This window comes from Aedes aegypti, chromosome 1, assembly GCF_002204515.2.
Source record: "Aedes aegypti strain LVP_AGWG chromosome 1, AaegL5.0 Primary Assembly, whole genome shotgun sequence".
Taxonomy (NCBI): Eukaryota; Metazoa; Arthropoda; class Insecta; order Diptera; family Culicidae; genus Aedes; species Aedes aegypti.
This window is the reverse complement of record NC_035107.1, coordinates 25,365,430-25,374,155: the sequence shown is the minus strand read 5'-3', so window position 1 is coordinate 25,374,155 and position 8,726 is coordinate 25,365,430.

Here is an 8,726-nt window from a genome sequence, read left to right as displayed (position 1 = left end):
AACCTTTTTTTAACTGTAAATCCGGAAGACTATACAAGATGCCCTCGATTGGCACATCCATCATTCAGAATGGATTCTCCCAGCTTCCATGCATGGTTATTAAGTGACCAGAACAAAATTCTGTCGCATGGAGAAATCTTCGTCGCTCCCTCCAGTTTACCGCCGTCCACGGGCCCGGTGGGGAGCAGAACCGTTTTTGGGAACTATTGTGAAGCACCGCAGCGGCTGCGGACGGGGAAAATATTTGTTGTGGTCGTGAAGGTTTTTGTTGTGGAGGAAAACCATCAGAATGCGAGAATTACATTTTTTTCAGGAAGTCCTATGAAAGGGGTAAATTAAACGGGGAAGCGCTCATGGTTCCGGAAAATAAATGAGGAAGCGGAACCATAAGGCTTTCGGTGGCAGTTTGATAACACAGATGCATCTGAGCTTGCGACAGATTTCTCCGCAATGTTCTGGTTTACTCAGGTGGGAAATATAATTGATGCAAACCACTAGCTCTCTTTTCTATTCTTCCGCTGTGCTTATTCAGAGCAAATAGTGACGTCACAATCTGCGCGGCATAAGCATAGCGGATGAGTAAGAGAGAGGAAAAATGGCACGCATCGATGATCTTCTCCACCTGAGTAGATTCAGAACATGGATTTTTCCATTTCTGTTGATTGTCGTGATTGTCCGATTTGACATTGACATTTCATCATGTCTACAAATACGCAACGCAGGGGTATGACTAAAAGTTGTGGAAAAATCTCCACTTTGTATACCCACAGGGTTGAAACAACTGTGCCGCACGACAGTTTTGACATCAAAAAGTGGTGAATTTCCAAGTTTTCAAAAAATTGTAAGAAAATAAGGACTTCATATAAATTAGATCTTGGAACGCCAATAATCATTAAAAATGGTCGTCTTTCGAAGAAAAATATAAAAATATGGGGTAAGGTCTGACGGAAATGGTCTATTGGAGTTTCCGGATGGAGTCGTACCTGGAAGAGTTGGGTTTGCTCCATTGCATCGAGAAGACTATGGAAGAAGAAGATTTTTTCCCGGTGGATGAAGAGGACTCGGCAGCGGTGAAGAAGGAAAAGGAAGACCAGCGGACCAAGCGGAAGCAAGAAGACGCCAAATGCAAGTCGATCCTGATCCACAAAATCGCGGATTCCCAGTTGGAATACATCCGTGGAAAATCGTCCCCCAGAGCGATTTGGACCACGCTGCAGCACACATTCGAGCGGAAAGGAGTTTCAGGCGTATTCTACCTTTTGAAACAACTTGCCGGAATGAAGCACGACGAGAGACGAACAATGGAGGAGCACATCCTAGCGTTCGAAAAGACTATTCGAGAGCTAGAATCGGCGGAAATAAAATTCGACAAGCCGGTGGTAGTTTTCTTCCTACTACACTGCCCATAAAAGCATAACTGTCCCATATGGATTTCCTCCAAAAATTTTTTTTTTGGCGGGCTACGCATATTTGTATGTATATTTTCATATGAACACATAAAATTGATCAGTTTGTTCGAAAACATTGCGAAAAAATTTCAAACTAATGCTGTCCCATATTGAAAAATAAAGGCATAACAGTCTCTATATAGATCAGCCTGCAAAAAGGATAATTATTCTTTAGTAAAAATTATCTGCGATACAAATTTATCGCGAGCACATTTTGATTGAAATTTAGCATCATTTATACATTCAATTCATTCCATTTTGTAATGTGGAATAAACTATATATTTAACATAAGAACAGTAGTGTCTTACTGAATATTGTAACATGACCCAAAACCACGTCCTTTACTGTACACAAAGCAGAACCGCTTCTGGCGGCAATGTCGATGTAGTCAGCTAGTCTTGGGTTGAATACGTTAAATCTTTAATTGAATTTACCGTATTTCATTTGCAATATTGATGATTAATTCGTTTTCAATCAAATAAAAGAAGTTGCATAAACAATGGAGCTGAAATTGCTGTTGCAAGAGAAGCACATCTCTTCATCCAGACCATGGTGAAGGTGGATTGTACCATTGAATTGTACTGAAGAATATGAAGAAGAATTAACAAACGAGTTAGGTTTTTTTAAGCTATAAAAAAGTCTACAGGGTGATTACTATATCCTGTCAGTAAAATAAGTAATCATAGAAAAAAAATGGTTAAATTAATTTTAATTACCAGTGCATATCCAGTTTAGGGCATCTATAACATTTGTTTTTGCTATACATAGATAACAAATTATTTTTTTACCTAAATTTCCAGCCACAAGCATTGTTTCAGAAGCATTACAGTTAACACGCACGTTATTCAAAAGCATACATTTTAACCAAAAAATACATATTTTTTTCGCTAAAATTTTCCATAATCAGTCTCATTCTATTCCCTAGTAAGTCTAAAAGATTGTGGTGACATGCTGTTTCAATCAGGCAATTTTTTCAGCGAAGTTTAGTCAAAAATACATATCTGTGGAAAACGTGCGTGCCAGGTGCAATGCCTTTAAAACAACACATATGACTAAAAACTACGGAAAATGAAAAAAAGATTTAATCTTTACTTTGTCAAAACAAACTTTATAGATGTGTAAAACAGGATGTACACCGGAAATAAAAATTCATACATACATCTTTTATCTACGAACATTTACTTTACTGACAGGAATTAGTAATCACCCTGTATGTATTCCAAATCAAGCGTTGTTTTAGTATTTATTTAATCATAATTCAAATGTGAACAGCAGTTTGTAGATAGAAACTTGCTCATCCTAGTCTTTCCTCATTATTCAGGATATTTTGGTTTATTGTAAAGATTTTGAGCATACGGATACCCATGGGCATCGGCTGCCAGATCACTGTACAGCAGGTTCCCAGTTCCCCGGGGGATGTGATCATGTTCCGAATTGGCCACTTATCTAGGACCCCCTGGAATCTACTATAGAGTGATTACTACATTTGTGATTTTGAAATTGCTCCACATCTTCCAAGGCATATAAAAGCTACTGTTCATGGTAGACGGTGATTCTAAAACTACTTCCAGAAGCATGAATTTTAAATATATTGAAGTTTGTTACCCATATTGGTTTTATTCCGTACAAAAAATCCGTGTAAAATTATCTACTTTCATCAGGGTACCTCGAACCTACGATACAGTAGTCATGACAGCCAGAGGTTTATGAAGTACTTTCTGAAGCATCACCTTTTAAAATCTTGATATTTGATACCCATTTTGATGTGATTCCGGACATGTTTTTAATTGGCCACATCCCTTGGGGCACCTGGATACTACACACTCAATCTGTTCGGTAAAAATAACTGGGTTTTGGAACTACCGAAAAAGTCAGTAAACTAAAAAAATATGTCGGAAATCGAAAAACAGAGATTTTTTACTGAAATGTTGCAGAGAGCTTTCTTTTTATATCATATATCGATAATAAATAAAACATGATGAAATTTGCTTTTCAATTACGCGTGGCGACAATTTTCATTTTACTGACTTTTTTGGTAGTTCCAAAACCCAGTAAACCCAGTAAAGAGTTCTGTTTGATCTTCCGACCTTGACGCTTGCTCCTGCGGGAGCGGGTGACGAGGGCAGGATCAAACATGTCGCGCGTCGGTCGAGTAAAGAGAAAAAGTGCCGCGATCGGTTAGTTCTGTTTGATCTTCGACCTTGACGATTGCTCCTTGGCAGTGCGTCAAGAAAGCCCGAGCAGTCGTCAGTTGTTTTCCCTCTCGGGTCGTGCGCCAATTTTCTCTGAGTGCTTTTATATAGCCGAGCAAACGAGTAAAGCTGAATGTGGATTGTTGCTGCTCAGTCAAGGATGACGGATCAATTGGTGAGCTCGTTCCATGCTACTATTTCTAATCTATAAAATATGTATGACTGCACATTTAATCGATACAACGGTAGGACGTAAATATGATTTTTCAACAAACTATGAATGGTTCGTCACTGTGAGTGTCGACATAAACTCTAATTCAAGAATTATTTATGTTTAACATTTTTTTGTTTTCAAAACACCCCTTTCTTTTTATCTTTATTTTTGTAATTATAAAAAAACATTGAATGGTTCGACACTACAAGTGTAGATTTGCGAAAGGTTCACTTCATTCAACAAACTTTGGATGGTTCGCCACTGTAAGTGTCGGCATAAGAATAAGAGTGTTCTATGATGTTCCAGCCAATCGAGTTTTTATTTCTTTTCAAATAAGTAAAATATAATAACACATGCTTTCGTCCTGACAGCTGTAGGAATGTTACATTTAGATGTTTGTTCAACAAACTTTGAATGGTTCGTCACCTCAAGTGTCGGCATAATTTTCCTTTACATAGAAATTGTTTATATCAAATGAAAATATTATATTTTCATAAAAGCATATTTATATTTGACAATAAACTATTTATCATGGTCTAATCACTTATCAAAGTGAATCCTTTGACCCAACGATCCATTAACAAACATCCTTAAGGAATTCCCAGTAACCTTTGTGGAGATGCAGAGGCAAACACAGTCTCCAAATAGCAAAGGTTACACACTAACATTCCTTCCCCCAATCCCACCTGACTGCAAGGACATGGCCGGCGCCGTTATTGACCCTGTAAAAATAGAGGCACTGAATTATGCACACTGAAGAAGATTATGGCCAATCCCAGCCGAACTTCTAGTTGATTCTTTGTGCATTTTCACTGACTTCGGTCAATCACGGAATAGCAACCATTGATATGTGTAGTCAGTCTAAGCTAAGCTAAGCTAAGCTAAGCTAAGCTAAGTTCCAAAACCCAGTAAAATTTTACCGATCCCAGTAATTTAATCTAAGTGTGTACTAGAGAGTGGTCATGGCAGTCGGTGGTTCTGCAAATTCTTCCGAAATTATCACCTTTAGCAATCTTGAAGTTTGATGCCCATATTGATATGGTTCAGAACATGTTCCTAATTGGGCACTACTCCCAGGGCACCTGGAACCTACTATAGAATGGTCAATTCGTCTATAGGTTCTGAATATGCTGCCGGAAGCATCATCTTGAAGTATAAGAGGAAAATAACCATCATCGTTTTAAAAAATTTTCAAAACCTCAAATTTGAAACAATGTTCATGAAAATCTATCATTGCATTGCACTTGCAATCTGAAATGCAATGATAGATTTTAATGAAGATTTTTTTTAAATTGAACGAAAAAACTGGGTTTTCATTTTGGATGATTGCTGATGATTGAATGATGTATTCTTGAGCATTAAAGGTCACTAGGATATAGCTCCGGATAGTATATACAATACATGATAGGAAATAGAAACATGACTGATCATATTTTCCGGAACCAGTTCTACGTAAATGATTATATTTCTGAAGATTTTCAACAAATTCAACTTCCTATTAGTTCTAGTCTCTAGGAAAATTGTAAACACTCATACAACTTCACCCCGCACAAATTACAAGCGACAGAAAAATGCCATTTGAACATGACCTCGGAGAATCCGGAACATCTTTGGTGTCAGGTGGCCAATATGCAGGGCCAAGAAAGTTCCTGAAACAAGACCAAATTTGCCGCCGACTACTTCCAGATGCATTGAATTTCATCCATTCTTCATAAAGTTATGAGCATTTGGAATTAGCCAAAATTTTGCTCATCGTTCTGAGCTGGCGGTGAGCCTGATATGGCTTTATTTCTGTTGCCTTGCAATAAAATAAAGGCAAAAGAAAACTTTCTTCATTTTTATGCTCTTATAATTATATTTCCGTGAGAAACTACTCAAAATACATCTGAGCGCTAAGTATTGAACACGATGATGTTCTGCTGGGCATTTATTTTGGCATTATCGACGCTAAATTGGTGTTTTTTATTTTTGATGACAAGATATTTAACTTCATCTATAGATTCCTCGTTCGATAGCAATTCCATATGGGACAGTTATGCTTTTATGGGCAGTACAGTCGATGCCGAAATCGTACGACCAACTCATCACGGTACTAGAAACGTTACCGGTGGAGCAGTGCTCCATGGAATTTGTCAAGTCGAGGCTGCTCAGCGAGGACGCAAAACGGCAGCACAACGGGGACAGACCGGACACGAGCACAGCTTTCGCTGGACGAAGCGGTAAGTTTGTGTTTAAGTGCCACGCTTGCGGAAAGCCCGGACAAAAGCGCGTGAATTGTACAGAAAACGTTAAAAATGAACGCCCTGCATCGAAACCGGAAAAACACAAGAAGAAGAGTAAAGCGCACGTGGCGGAATCTGGTGGTGACGTGGCCTTTATGACGGTTGACGGCGACCCACCCGGAGGAAAATTTCGTTGGATATTGGACAGTGGCGCATCTGAGCACATGGTAAGCGACAAAAGTTTTTTGCAAAATGTGCGCACGTTGGATACGCCTATCGTCATTAACGTCGCCAAGTCTGGAGTGTCGCTAACCAGCCGTGTTACCGGCGAAATGAAAATGATTGCCAACGTGGAAGGCAAGCAGCTCACTTGCACGGTTCACAACGTGCTTTATGTGCCAGGATTGTATGCAAATTTGTTCTCCGTGAAGCGAGTTGCAGAACGTAACATGGAAGTGACATTTGGCAAGGATGGTGCGCGAATCACACGTGGTTCCGAAGTGGTGTGCACTGCGAGTCGGAAAGGCCGACTATACCAATTGGACGTGGATGTACCGAAGATTGAGTCTGCCATGGTCGCTGATCCAGAGAGTAAGTTTACGTTGTGGCATCGAAGGTACGGCCACATTGGGAATACTGGATTGGTGAAGCTAGTCCGAAGTGGCATGGTCGAAGGCATCGATGTCGGCGGAAATTTGAAACCGGATGCAGGTGTTTGCGAACCGTGCATGATGGGGAAGCAAGCAAGGCAAACGTTCGAAGAAGCAGTTAAACCTCGTTCTTCGCGTCCATTGGAACTGATCCACACTGACGTATGCGGTCCGTTCACACCAGCCTCTTGGGACGGCCAGAAGATTTTCGTCAGTTTCATTGACGACTTCACACACTTTACGGCGGTGTATGCGTTGAAATCGAAGAGCGATGTACTCGACGCTTTTCGAAAATATGCTGCGATGGCCACCGTGCTTTTTGGAAATAGAATCGCCCGGTTGAGGAGCAACAACGGCGGTGAGTACATTAATGCCAACTTTATAAAGTACTGTGAAGACGCAGGAATCGTAATGGAGCCAACCGTGCCGTACACGCCTCAGCAAAACGGCGTCGCAGAACGGATGAACAGGACCATCATGGAACGAGCGCGATCAATGCTTGACGATGCAGGATTCAAACGGTCTATGTGGAGCGAGGCGGTTCTGACCGCAGTACACTTAATCAACCGGAGTCCTACTGCAGCCTTGGACGAGAATAAAACGCCATACGAGATGTGGTTCGGGCACAAGCCAAATGTGTCCGGACTGCGTGTCTTCGGAAGCAAGGCATATTGTCACGTGCCCAAGGAGAAGCGGACAAAGCTTGATGCGAAGAGTCAAGTGTGTTACTTGGTTGGCTACGGAATCAACGGATATCGTGTGTGGGACCCCGTGCGAAGGAAGATCGTCATCGCTCGGGACGTGGTCATCGATGAATTGAGGGCCAAACGTCGGGTGGAAGTTTATACTAACGACCACTTGGTGTCCGACCGGCCGGTAACTTTGGATGAAGAACCGGAACAGCGAAATGAAGTAAGCCGTGATCAAAATTCTGAGCCAGCGATTGACGAATCCGAAGATGAAGCTGCTGGTGGCTGTGACACATCGATTGAAGAGTTTGGAAGTGCCGAAGACGATGAAGTTCCAGTACGGCGGAGCGGGAGACTCCGTAAACAACCTGCTCGTTTTTCCGATTATGAAGTATGCATTGCTTTTGCGTTGAATGCGGAAAACTACGTTGAAGCTTTGCCAGACGACATCAACGAGCTTCGAAAGCGTGACGATTGGCCAGAATGGAAGCGTGCAATCGACGACGAAATGCGTGCGCTGGAGAAGAAGTAACACGTGGGACATCGTAGATCTTCCAGCTGGTGCTCGACCGGTTCCCTGCAAGTGGGTATTCAAAATTAAATATAACGATAATGGTTCGATCGACAGGCATAAGGCAAGGCTCGTGGCCAAAGGGTGTTCTCAACGCCAAGGCTACGATTACCAGGAAACATATGCTCCAGTGGTTCGTATGACAACCGTCAGGACCCTGCTATCGATGGCGGTGCAGAGAAATCTCCATTTGCACCAGATGGATGTTCGCACAGCGTTCCTTAATGGGAAGCTATCGGAAACCGTGTACATGCGACAACCACCAGGATTTGAGAGGGGGAACAAGATGTGCAAATTAAAAAAAATCCTTGTACGGCCTGAAGCAGGCACCACGAAGTTGGAACGAGCGTTTCAATAGCTTCATCCTGAAGCTCGGGTTTCAGCGCTCACAATACGACAGCTGCCTGTACACGAGAAAGGTCAACGGTGTATGGATGTACCTTGTCCTGTACGTCGACGACATCGTTTTGGCTTCAAGTTCCCTGGAAGAAATTCGAAACATTAAGCAACGTTTGGCAAACGAGTTCGAGATGGACGACATGCAGGAGATGAAAAACTTCCTGGGCATGCGGATTCAGTATCACACTCAAACAGAGTGTGAGAGTTCGGTAAATAAAATCACCGAATCTGATCTGTAATTTACTAAACTACAGATGTTTCGGTAATCAAGCAGTTTTTGACAGCAAAATTACAGAATTTCGGTGAATCGACGTGAATCTGTCATCATTTTTACTGAGGC